Below are 13,073 nucleotides of genomic sequence, written 5' to 3' on the forward strand. Positions count from 1 at the left end.
GCACTTAAAATTCATTTCCAATTATATAAGCTGTATTGATTTATAAAATGGTTTGGGTAGATTTTTCCTTTTTGAAATGCAAGTTAATGATGCCTGATTCAGAAAAACAAAGAATGGTAATAAATCATATGTATTACAATAAGTTGAATATTATTTTTTAGCTACATTGTAGAAAAATTTCATGTTTACTGTGACCACAATTATTTTTTTGAGGGGGTCAAACTACATCTATGATAATTTATTATTGATAGTAATTAACTTTAATCATGTTTACCTTGAAATATGTACTATTCTATTTTAATAATGTATAATGTAAATCTTCTAAAACATTTAAATCAGTTGTAATTATCATACTTATTAATATACAGTTATGTATACATACAATCGAGTATTATGTTGATATATTTTAAGTTGAAGATTCACTAGAATTACATATGTATATATATCATATATCATATGTGATGGATGAAAATGCATTAAAGCTCTAGATTCAAGACACAGAAGGAATTTAGGATAACACAATAATAATCTAACAAAAAATACAAATAGTGCATTTTGTTCACTTTATTTTGAATTGGGTTTGAAGAATTTTTAATGATAGATTTTTAAATTATAGTTGGGGATACTAGAGAAAAGAATTAGTCTTTGATCCATTTTAAGTTAATTTTTGTATATAGGGACAAACAGTAGTCTAGTTTCATTCTTTTTTCATGGGGCTCTCTAATTTTGCCAGCACATTTATTAAAGAGGCTTTCTTCCCCTCCTCCCCCCCCCATTTTATGTTTTTGGATTTTTGCAAAAATAAGTTGCCCGCTCACAAGTGGGTTTATTTCTGGCCTCTAAGTCCTTTTCTATTGCTCTGTGTCTGTTTTCCTGCCAGTACTATGCTGTTTTGATTTTTGTAATATAATTTGAAATCAGAGAGTGTGATATCTCTGGCTTTGTTCTTTTTTCTCAGGATTGCATTCTGGGGTCTTTTATGATTCCATTCAACTCTGATGATGTTTTTGATCTATTGCTTTTAAAAATTTCATTTGGATTTTGATGGGGATGCATCAAATCTGTATATTGCTTTGGGTAATCTGGACATATTAACTATTGTGCTTTTTCCAATCTCTTTTAATAATACTTTATAGTTTTCATTGTTTAGGTCCTTCACATCCTTTGTCAATTTTATTCCTATGTATTTTATTGTTTGTTGCATTTGTGAAAGGAACTGTTTTTTCCACTTCTTTTTCTGAAATTTCATTGTGGTGCATTTATACAATGGAATGCTACACAGCCATAAAAAAGATGAAATACTGCCCAGCTGGCAGGCTCAATGGTTGGGCTCAACCCTGTGAGGTGGGAGGTCGAGGTTTGATTCCCAGTTGTGGGCTTGATCTCTAGTAGGGATGTGCAGGAGGCAGCCAATCAGTGATTCTCTCTCATCATTGATGTTTCTATATCTCTCTCCTCTCCCTTCCTCTCTGAAATCAATAAAAATGTGGGGGGGGGGAAGAAAAGATGAAATACTGAAAACATGGGTGGATCTTGAGAATATCATGCTAGTGAAATAAGTTAGAAAAAGTCAAGAACCATATGATTTCACTCATGTGGGATATAAAACTGAAAGTAGCAAATGAACAAATAAGACCAACAAAAACTCATAGACACAGACAACAGTGTGGTGGTTACCAGAGGGAAGGAGTGTGGGGAGATAGTAAAGGGTAAAGGGTGTCAACTATTAGTGATGAAAGAATATTTTTCTTTGGGTGTTGGTCACACAATGCAATATACAGATGATGTATCAGAATTGTACACTTGAAACCTATATAATTAATTTTAAAAATGTGTTCCACCACTGTGGAGTAGTTTAATTTGTTCATAAACTCATCTAATAAGGATGGTTCTGAGAGACTCAACATTGAAGTATTTATTATTTTTAAATATAAAATTGTACTAAATATTGGCCAGTCATCTCAAAGATCTAGGTAACACAGATTGTGGTTTATGTAATGAAGGTGAGTCTGTCAGATAGGTATAAGTGACTATAAATTACCTATGTAGTCCATATATTTAGAACATAAATTCTGTAGATACAAATTAATTAAAAAATGAGAAACTAAGGAAACAATTAAAACAATAAAAAGTGCTTCTGAAATACCTCTTCATCCAGAAAAAGTATAGTGAATTGATCTCAAGTAGAATTTTAACTTAAATGGTGTACAAAACTGTGAATTCAACTTGAATTTTTCACTCTATTTTGTATTTTCTCAGCAATGGAGTGATTGTGTAATTCTGTACTACAGAAAGTCCTTATATTCTGTACTACAGAAAATCCTTACAAGCATATTATAGGACATGCTTAGAAATCCAAACATCAAAGAACTTTCATAGATTTAAAATCCATTATTTGCCTATTGTCAAAAAGCTTCTTGTGAAATGTTTCTTGATGTTGGACTTGATTGGCATTATTTGAAAAGCAACATTTCTGAGTTAATTTAGCAACAGTGACCTAAAAAGAAATACATAAATTTGGAAACTAATTTCCAAAGAAAAGTACTACAAAATTTTGGAAAGGTAAAAATTGGGAAACGGTGAGATGGCAGTTAAGAACCCACAGAAATGTGATGAGTAAATCTTGTGTGATGTCTTCAATGAGATCTTGGGAAACAAATAACTCATTAGGTAAAACTAAGGAACTCACAAGAAAGTATGGACTTTAGTTAATAATAATTTATTTATTGTGACAAATGTATCATAGTAATGTAAAATGTTTACAGACAGGATGCTAGGTGTGGGATATATGGTTACCAATTAGCATCAGGTATATGTACTACCTTTGCAACTTTTCTGTAAATCAAAAAATTACAAAAATATTTTAAAATGAGCTAGCTAAATAATATGTGATAATAAAGCTCCTTGAGCTGTAGATACAGTAATTTATTTTTGTGGATGATGAGTAATTATATACTAATCTGAAAATCATAGATTTGTACATACATTTGCAAACATATGACAGAATGTTAATATTAAGGAATTTACCCTAGAAAGGAAGTTCTCTATTTGATCCTTCCATTAGAATAGATTCATTCCAAAGCCTATTTCAATGAAAAGGAAGTATTCTTTAGATAGATAGATAGATAGATAGATAGATGATAAAGATACAGATAGAGATATAGGTAGACATGACATTGATCTGTAAATATCTGCACTCAAGTGTTAGAAATAACTTTTTATACTGAAAGGGATAAGGTCTGGGTTCCAAAAATCATTATTTCCTTCATCACTATGATCCTAATATATAAAAGCCCAGGGTCGTAATGACGGATCACGACCGAAGGCTGACCAACCCAGAAGTTCTTCAGTCAGCGCTGGGTTGCTATGGCGACCCAGCACTGACTGCCCCGCTGCAGCCTGGCAACCCAGCACTGACTGCCAAGGGGGCTGAGACCCAGAGAAAGAGGCAGGGTCTGATCCGCAGCCTCAGTGGCAGCTGTTGATCAGTACTTGCCTCTCTCTTTCTCTCCCTCTTTCTTTCCAGGCTTTGCCAGCAGCCGGGCCTTTCTTTATCTCCCAGCCTCTACGGGCCGCTGTTCAGCCCCGCCTCTCTGATCATGCCCGGATATAGGCCCGGAGATGCTGACTGGCATAGGAACTGACCAATCAGAACCAACTGTGGGTGCTGTGACGAACCAATGGCTGTCTAGGAGGTGGAGCTTCTGATGCTGGCTGGCATAGGAACCGACCAATCAGAACCAAATCTGGGTGCTGTGGGGAATCAATGGCTGCCTAGGAGGCGGAGCTTTGATGCTGACTGGCATAGAAACCAACCAATCAGAACCAAATTGGCCAGCAGAGGAGGGCAGTTGGGGGCGAGATCAGGCCAGCAGGGGAGGGCAGTTGGGGGCAACCAGGCCAGGAGGGGAGGGTAGTTAGGGGCGATCAGGCAGGTAGACAGGTGAGCAGTTAGGAGCCAGTGGTCCCAGATTGTGAGAGGGATATCCTAAACCGGCAGTCAGACATCCCCCAAAGGGTCCCCGATTGGAGAAGGTGCAGGCTGGGCTGAGGGAACCCCCCCTCCATGCACGAATATTGTGCACCGGGCCTCTAGTATATAAATAAGAAATTGCCATAATTAGATATCTTTTGGTAATAAACGAGCATCAAAATCTTAATTACTATAGTGCAATTGTGAAATATTTTCAGTTTATCTGTTCCTAAGTTAACATGTATCATAAAATATTTTAAGGTATGTTAATAGAAATTTAGTGCTAACATAACCCACTTAAAAGTGTACAATGAGTTAGAAAATTCAATATAGTCTCACACCAGCCTTGAAAAATCATAATATACATAATAAGATCATTACAAGCTTCACAATATTACAGGACATGGGCTGTGGTATAAATTATTTTACACCATTTTTAAAAATTCTCTTCACCATCTGTGCATACAGGAATATTGCACTGGCTTATCTTTCTGAAGTTAGATGTGAGCATGTGACCTGGTTGGCCAGTGAAAAGAGGAAGCACAATAGCGCCACTTCCTTCTGGAAGTCCTTAAGAGCTGGTGTCTGATCATCTGTGTTTTCTTCCCTTGCTATGGGCACATTCTGATGCCTATGTTGGGATGAGGACATCATAAAGTGAGGCCGCTTTACCAGTTTTTAAAATAATTCCACAAAACCTGAAATAGATGGAGTTTAAATCATTTGACTAAAATCACTTTGTTAGTAGTTCCTTGATGCAATAATAATTCACTTTTTTCTTATTGATTGTTATATTTGTCTAATCAAATTTTCAAAATAACCATGATATTTAAATCTTGATGTTTAAAACCTGACGATGAAGCAAAACTTTGGATTGTGCCTCCAGAGCTAACAAGGTTGTTTAAAAAATTAAGTTGAGTTTGATTCCCTACTAATCACATACTCTGAGTGATTACATGCAACATAGCATACTCTGACATGTTTGCTTGTAATGAATGGGATACAGCTTAAAGAGTAACCTAGAAATAAATTTCCATTTGGAATAGTCTTGTTGGGAAAAAGTTCAAATTAAATCCTCTTAGTGCATTAAAATGCAAATATAAGAAGGCAATCCAATTGAATTACATCGATAATAGAAGGTATAACACAAATAGAAATTCCTCCCAAATAATTAAGTTATAGCTGTATAAGTCACTGGTGTGTGTATTTGAATTTTGTTCCTTTCCTGCATGCTTGAAAGTTCATTAACTTTGGATCACATTAGAATATGTTTTGTTTATCTCCCACAGACCAGTCACTAGGAAAGTCCTTTTTTTCCCACTGAGACCAATGAAGGCCCATCACCACTCTTCACTGCATTCACAATACTATAACTAAAGCTTTCAATTCTGCCAGCAGGTTTTGTCTTAGACATAATTATGGGAGCACTGAAATTGGGGCATCACCCTGGGAGTTTCAATGACTTGAATTTTTCCAGTAAATAATTTTGACTGTAAAATATACAATATTGTGAGAACAGTAATGTTCATACTCCAGAGAGAAAACAGAAGAACTTCAGCAAAAATTATGCTTAGAAACTCTGTAAAAGCATGCTTCCCTGTGTGTGTGTGTGTGTGTGTGTGTGTGTGTGTGTGTATAGTGTAAGATATTATTAGAGGTAAGAATAAAATGTAACAATGTCACTTTAGCTGTTAGGACCTGAGACTCAAAGCCTCAGTTTTTTAAACTGTGTATGATCACTTAAAGATCCTAGTACTCCAAAAATGTACAACTTATAACAATTATGGACGCCATGGAACTATTTCATTTAAAAGAAAAAAATGGTAAGAAAATAATTTGCTTTGGACATTTATATATATAGTTGATGTCAATTATATGTGCTTTTAACAAGGAGCATAACAATTATGACCACTAAACATAGGTAAGATTGTCTTTGGTACTAATACTGATCTTGAAAAACAACAATTTTCTCTCATATTTAAAGTATATAGAGAATATTGGTATGTGGTAATATGAATTCATAATTAAAATTTTAAAATAAAATACAATTGAAACAAATCTAAGTTAAATTTAGAAAACATATGTAAATGTCTTAATACAAATCAAGCTACTGACAATAAGCTTTAAACTGATTTTTGAATTATTGTAATTTAATACCTTATACTAGAAACAAAATTAAATACGAATAGCAGATTACTACCTAGGAAAATTAAGTGGTCTTTAATTTTTCTCATGTTATCTACCATTAGATATCAGAGTTTTTTAAGCAGATCACATTTTATTTTAAGAAATTGTTAAACAACTGTAGATATCTATATATATAAAAGCCTAAGTGACAGTTACGGCCAGTTGGCCAAATGACCGGTGGACTGGTCGCGATGATGACACACTGACCACCAGGGGGTAGATGCTAAATGCAGGAACTGCCCCTGGTGGTTAGTACACTCCCACAGTCAACCTCCCATGGCTGGGCAACCTCCTGCGGTCCATCCCCCCATCAGCCCTGATTGGCCATGATTTCCATCCAGGCTGAGGGACCCCACCCGTGGACGAATTTGTGCACCAGGCCTCTAGTTATATTATAAAGCTCATGCAGGTATGCATGCATATGATTGAGAATGCTTTCTTGTTCTTTCATCATCTACTTTTGAAAAAACTTTGGAACATATCATTTACTGTATCACATTTTCTCTTAGCTTCTCAAGGACATTGCTCCAAGAATTCTCTCCTCCCTTTCTGCCTCATCAGTTTGTTCAGCTCTGCTAGACTATTTTCATCAGCATAAAAGAATGTTGCATTTTTTCCCTTCTGTAAACCCAACAAATAAGAACTCTTTTGATTATGATTATCCATCAGCCATCATTCCATTTCTTTCAGTTTTTTGGCAAATTCCCTGAAAAGCAATCTCTACTTTCTCTCTTTAAATATATCTTCTTTCATAAAATACTAGTGTGTTTTTATTGATTTTAGAGAGAGAGGAAGGGAGAGGATAGAGAGAGAAAAATTGAAGAGAGAGAAACATCATTGATCATCTACCTCCGGCACACCCACCACTGTGGATCTTGCCTACACCCTGGGCATATGCCCTGACTGGAAATTGAGCCAGTGACCTCTTAGTTCTCAAACATTTAGCCACACCGGCTGGGCCAAATATATCTTCTTTTGAATCCATTTTACTAATCCTATTGAGCAATATCCTCCTCATTACTAAATACATTGTTCAGTTTTAAGTTCTCAATGTGCTCAAACTGTTAGATGATTTGCTATAGCCTGTCACTTCACCCTTCAAACGTTTTCTTCACTTGCCAATTTCCCCACCTAGTCCTTTTCAGGGATCTCTCAAAAGTCTTGGCTTTTTTTTTTCATATGCAATTTAAAGCAGCTTATCAAATTAAAAGAATCCCACTGGGATTTTGATTGGAATTGCACTGATTCTATAGCTTAGTTTGAGGAATGTTGATATATTTATGATGGAGAGTTCTACTCTCCAAAATGTAGTCAATGTCATAATTTACTTAATATTGCTTAATGTTTTCAATGAAATGTTTTAGTTTATTCTATAAGGGGCTTTAATGTATTTTTAATTGACACTCTGTATGTTAATTAAAAAACACATTTTCTAACTAAATGTTGTGGCCTAAAGAAGTGCAATTGTGTGTTACATAACAACTTTTCTTTGTTTCAACAACTGTTTTTCATTCTGGTAACAAAAATGCACATCATTAAATACAAAATTTTCCCTAAACTTTCAAATTATATATTTAATTTTATTATTTCTTTGTTTCTAATTGGGGGTTGCTAGGTTTATTTAGGATTATTTCAATACTTATGATATTGTTAATAATTTTCTTTTAATTTTTAAAATAGATGTCATTTTAAAAAATATTTTTATTAATTTCAGAGAGGAAAAGAGAGGGGGAGAGAGAGAGAGAGAGAGAGAGAGAGAGAGAGAGAGAGAGAAACATCAATGATGAGAGAGAATCATTGAGTGGCTGCCTTCTGCATGCCCCTACTGGGGATTGAGCATGCAGTCCTGACAGGGAATTGAGCTGTGCCCTTTTGCTTCATAGGTCAGTGATAGACCACTGAGCCATACCTTAGATTAAATAGTTCCTTTCTATTCTTAGTTTTCTAAAAGTTTTTTTTATCATACTTTATCTTAAATTTAATCAAGGGAATTATACTTGCATGTGCAAAGATGACCTTCAGTATTAACACTACTCTCTTTTAATCTGTAAATGTGCTATTATAATAAGTACCAATCAAATTAATTAATTCAGTTAATTATTTAATTGAATACTGTGGAGTATTCTTTTCATGATACTGATTTCTCAAAAAAATGCTTTATATTTAGATTAGAGCTGGATTGTTGAACTACATATTTTACCTAGTACATTTAAAGAGAGAGGAAGCTCATCTTATATTTAGTTATATTTACTAGTATATCTACTATGTGCTTGTATAATTTCTGCCCTCATAATGGTGCTTCTTGGCTATCAGAGACTTAAATACAATATTGAAAGTTTGCATCAGGTCTTGTCTTTGCTTCCCTTTTTAGTGGGGTAGACTTCCCTCCTAGCCCTCTGAGTGTTCACTGAAACAGAGAATCACCTGTTTACCAGGATACATTGGTCGCTGATACATGTTTTTAACATCCATTATCCCTAAATGTGTTTTTTGTCCTTCTTGAAAATCTATGTGGATTAATTTTGCTTGAGAGCAAATATGTTAATTTCTGTTAGCTATTATTTTACTTTTCTACTACAATATATACTAATTTTAATCTAGTTAAAATTAACACCAGCTTTAGAGAAACAAAACAATATTTTTTCAACCATGTTGAACTGCCCCAAAGTGTTGATTCATTTATTGTTATAAGCTCTGAACTAGTAATTGGAGCAAGAAAAGAAAAGGGAGGGACAGCCCTCTTCAAAGAGATTCTAATGTAGTAAGGAGACACATTTCAGGAGTGGTTCCATAGATTATGAAACTTTTAGGTATATGTGTCAGTGATGTCTGGCTAGTAGCTATTGTATTTGTCCAAATCTAGCTGTGATTCCTTGCTCCCAAAGCAAAAGTTATATTTGCAGTATGGTTTCTGTGAACAATTCCCCAGACCCTAGCCTGTTGGATGACTGGACGATCTTCAAGCTTTAAATAGTGGACTTTGCTAGGCTCTGAACCAGATAATGCCTGAGAGAGATTTGGTATTTATGAACAATTAAATATTCATGTTGAAATTTGAGGGCACATGTAACGATCATTCATTATGGTACAAAATATCTACCATCTCTAATTAAGTTTTCGCTTGGAGAATTTTGATAACTGGATTCATAGCCAACATAGTAAAATAGCTGAGAAAAAGTTAAAGTCTATTTTAAGCATGTTTTCTTCATTGTTCAATATACTGCATTTTAAAAATCTTGTTTTACTTAGAACTCACTATATGCCACTAGGTTGCCTGCATTTATTTATCACAGTTTATTTCAAAGTGTAACCACGGGAACATTTATCACTTAATATGTTCTTTGAAAACAAAATAGGAATTTTTGTTAAATATTTTTTAGGACCCTGCATACTACAGCTTCCTCTTAGTGTTTCCATTACCCATTATCACATTGAAGTATCTGGGAAGTGTTTTTATCCCACCAGTCCTAAGTTTTATTTGACCTTTAAGTCTGTTTCCTTCGTATATAAATACAATGAATATATCACTAATGCTCTGTGGAATGCACTTTGGAAAATATATCTTTATGTAAGAAATACATAATTCTGCAATAATACTGTAAATTGAATTAACTTTATTTGGTATAAAACTGGCTATATTCACAGGCTACATTTTCTGGTACAGAGTTACAACTTATTTGGCTCATTGGTTCAGTCTACTGTTTCAGAATTCTGTCTAGGTTTTTGGTAAATACTCTAACCAAGTCTCCTTCTCAATCCGAACCCATTTGGCAGGAGTTCTTATATCCCATCCAAAACTGTATATATGAATCCTACATTTGACACACGCTTAGTAAATTATTTGGTTTGCTGATGCATTTATATCAAAAGTAATCACCACGGGCATGTTGTTCCTCCAGATTGCCTTCAGTCCCTTCTTTTTTCACTTGCAACTGGGGTCTTGTCATCCCTTGCAGCGAAGCCCATTTCAGTTATAACAGTTCCTTACAGACACCACAGAGAGATGTAGGTATTTGAGGTGAGAGGGTAAGCTTTTTTTTAAAAAAAATATATTTTATTGATTTTTTTACAGAGAGGAAGGGAGAAGGATAGAGAGTTAGAAACATTGATGAGAGAGAAACATCAATCAGCTGCCTCCTGCACACCCGCAACTGGGAATGTGCCCGCAACCAAGGTACATGCCCTTGACCGGAATCGAACCGGGGACCCTTCAGTCCCCAGGGCGACGCTCTATCCACTGAGCCAAACCAGTCATGGCTGAGGGTAAGCTTCTGACTTAGGACATATCTTTCTGAGATATGTATGCAGTTGTCAAAGTGAAAAACTACAATAAGCTGTCACATTTCTAAATCTGGGAAGAGATTTTGATTTAGAAAAGTTAACCCTCTAGATGACAATTGAAATAACAAGAATGCATGGAAAGCCAGGGAAAGCATGAAAGATGAAGACTTAGAAAAGAAAGTCGCCGAAACGGGTTTGGCTCAGTGGATAGAGCGTTGGCTTGCGGACTGAAAGATCCCAGGTTCGATTCCGGTCAAGGGCATGTACCTGGGTTGCGGGCACATCCCCAGTGGGAGATGTGCAGGAGGCAGCTGATCGATGTTCCTCTCTCATCAATGTTTCTAACTCTCTATCTCTCTCCCTTCCTCTCTGTAGAAAATCAATAAAATATATTTAAAAAAAAAAAGAAAAAAAAGTCACTACCATTAAAAATATACAGAGAGGAGCAACAGAATATAAAAGAGGTTTTAAACACCCTTTCAGATGGAAAATCCACAGGTTCATTGCCAGGCAATAAAATGGAAGTATTGTTTGAAGATGAAGAACATGACCATTTTTTAACAAAATACCCAAGGAGCCATGCTACATGCCAAGCACTGTACTAGCACTGGACAGTTAGAAACAAGGCAGGTATGATCCCTGACTTCATAGAGCTTGAAACATACAATGATAGCCACGTACTTAGGGAAAGCCAAGACAGATAAAGTATTTAGAGATTTTCATTAAATTTAACCATGAGTATGTAAATGACTCAGTGAAATAATGTTTTGTGAAGCAGTGGTGGATGAAGCCATATTAAAATGGGTTGAACTATAAGGCATTTATTTTAGGCAATATGCATAAGGAAAAAACGGAGATCCACCAAAATACTACATATCATTGACTGGACTGTGGAAGCACAAGTAATTTTTATTGCATTTTTTACTCATTTTTTTTAAATAAATGACTACAATGAAGATATATCCTTTTTATAATAAAAATATGTGAACAATAAAAATACTCTGTTCTAATAAATACTTATTAATTACATTACAAATATAAATGAAATGGAAGTGTTATTTTTTCTGAATAATAGTATGACAAATATAAAGAGCTTAACAAAATAATTTCAACAAATAATAACATTAACAAAATCTGAGTAAATCCATTTTAAAGACTTTATTATTCCGATTGGCTCCATAATGATCTAATTAAATAGATAATTGGTAAAACTCAACTTGTACTCTGCTGACAACACACATCCACCAAAACACTAGAGCTGCTATAAATTTTTTAAAAAGTGGAGTGCAAGGCATTAATTTATGTACCTTTTAAGTTAGCACATGCTAATGCTTGCTTTCAAAATGTATAATAGCTTCAATTCCCACCAGTTTAGCAGCTGACATGATTATGTACAGGAATCCTCCAGGAAATGGAGGAAACAGTAATAACAAGCCCAGTTAACAAGAGAAGAAAAGGACTGCCTGGCTGACTGTCTAAGTTTCCCATGTTAACACTGATTATAAATACCAGTGGTGGTGAACAGCCATTCCTTGAGTTTGAGCAGTGAACATTTACGGGAAAATGAGATCAGCAGTCATGATTCCATTTTATTAAAATAACTCCTGCGAGGCCTGTGCAGGATAATACCTTTGCTGTTCACCCTTCTTTCCAGCATGTGAAAGGGACTATGGATCTCCAGGAGCCAAATGAGAAGGGGTTAAATTGTAAATTTCTTCTAATGTGACTGCATTGTTAAATAATTCACCTTGGAAACCCATGAGCTACTAAGACCTTTTTTCCTTCTTTCAGATACATTTCATAAACAAATTAAAACATTCTTAAAATATTCTCAGGTAGTCCCCTATGTCATGTAACAGAAAAGTATAATTGCTAGCCTGAAGTCCATTAACCAATTACAGATAAAAATACACGTTGCAAGATGAGACACTACAGGGACAGTGTAATCACATATTTTAAAATAGGATATTTTGCATTCCTGAGCATAGCTCTAGGTCATCTGCCTAAAATTATTCTCTGACAGCACACTTGGATCAAGCCTCCGTCGCCTGAGATATCACTATGCTTAAAATGTCCAGGATAATTCTTATTCCTCAACATTTTACAATGTGGGGGCCCATAGGTCAATGTGAGAGAAAATAAACTATACAGGAAAGAGAGTTCTGAGCTTTAAGAAGCCATGAAGGTCATTCAGCCTAGGTCCCACGATTGGCTGAAAACACCAAAACAATTTCCGTGATTTACCCAATGTGGTACCAAGTTGGGAGCAGATCTCAGTTCCCCAGCTCCCAGGATTAGGTGCGCATCCAATGAAGAACTAGTCCAGTTAATGTCCTTAAAATGATAGAGAGAGAGAGGGAGAGGAGAGGAGGGGAGGGGAGGGGAGGGCAGGGGAGGGGAGGGGAGGGGAGGAGGGGAGGGGAGAGGAGAGGAGAGGAGAGGAGAGGAGAGGAGAGGAGAGGAGAGGAGAGGAGAGGAGAGGAGAGGAGAGGAGAGGAGAGGAGAGGGAAGAGAGAAGAGAATGAATTTGTTGTCTACTTATTTATGCATTATTGGTATATTCTTTTATGTGCCCTGATTGGGGATTGAACCCACAACTGTGGTATATAGGGATGGTGCTCTCACCAAATGG

The 13,073-nt window shown here is 35.6% G+C and overlaps 1 protein-coding gene across 3 annotated transcripts in view; it reads left to right on the forward strand.

Annotated features, from left to right (window-relative positions):
* FSTL5 (follistatin like 5) overlaps positions 1 to 13,073 on the forward strand; it is a 579,511-nt gene that overhangs the window by 16,745 nt on the left and 549,693 nt on the right. The window lies entirely within an intron of this gene.

The sequence above is a fragment of the Myotis lucifugus genome, unplaced genomic scaffold (assembly GCF_000147115.1).
Source record: "Myotis lucifugus unplaced genomic scaffold, Myoluc2.0 scaffold_1, whole genome shotgun sequence".
Lineage (NCBI taxonomy): Eukaryota > Metazoa > Chordata > Mammalia > Chiroptera > Vespertilionidae > Myotis > Myotis lucifugus.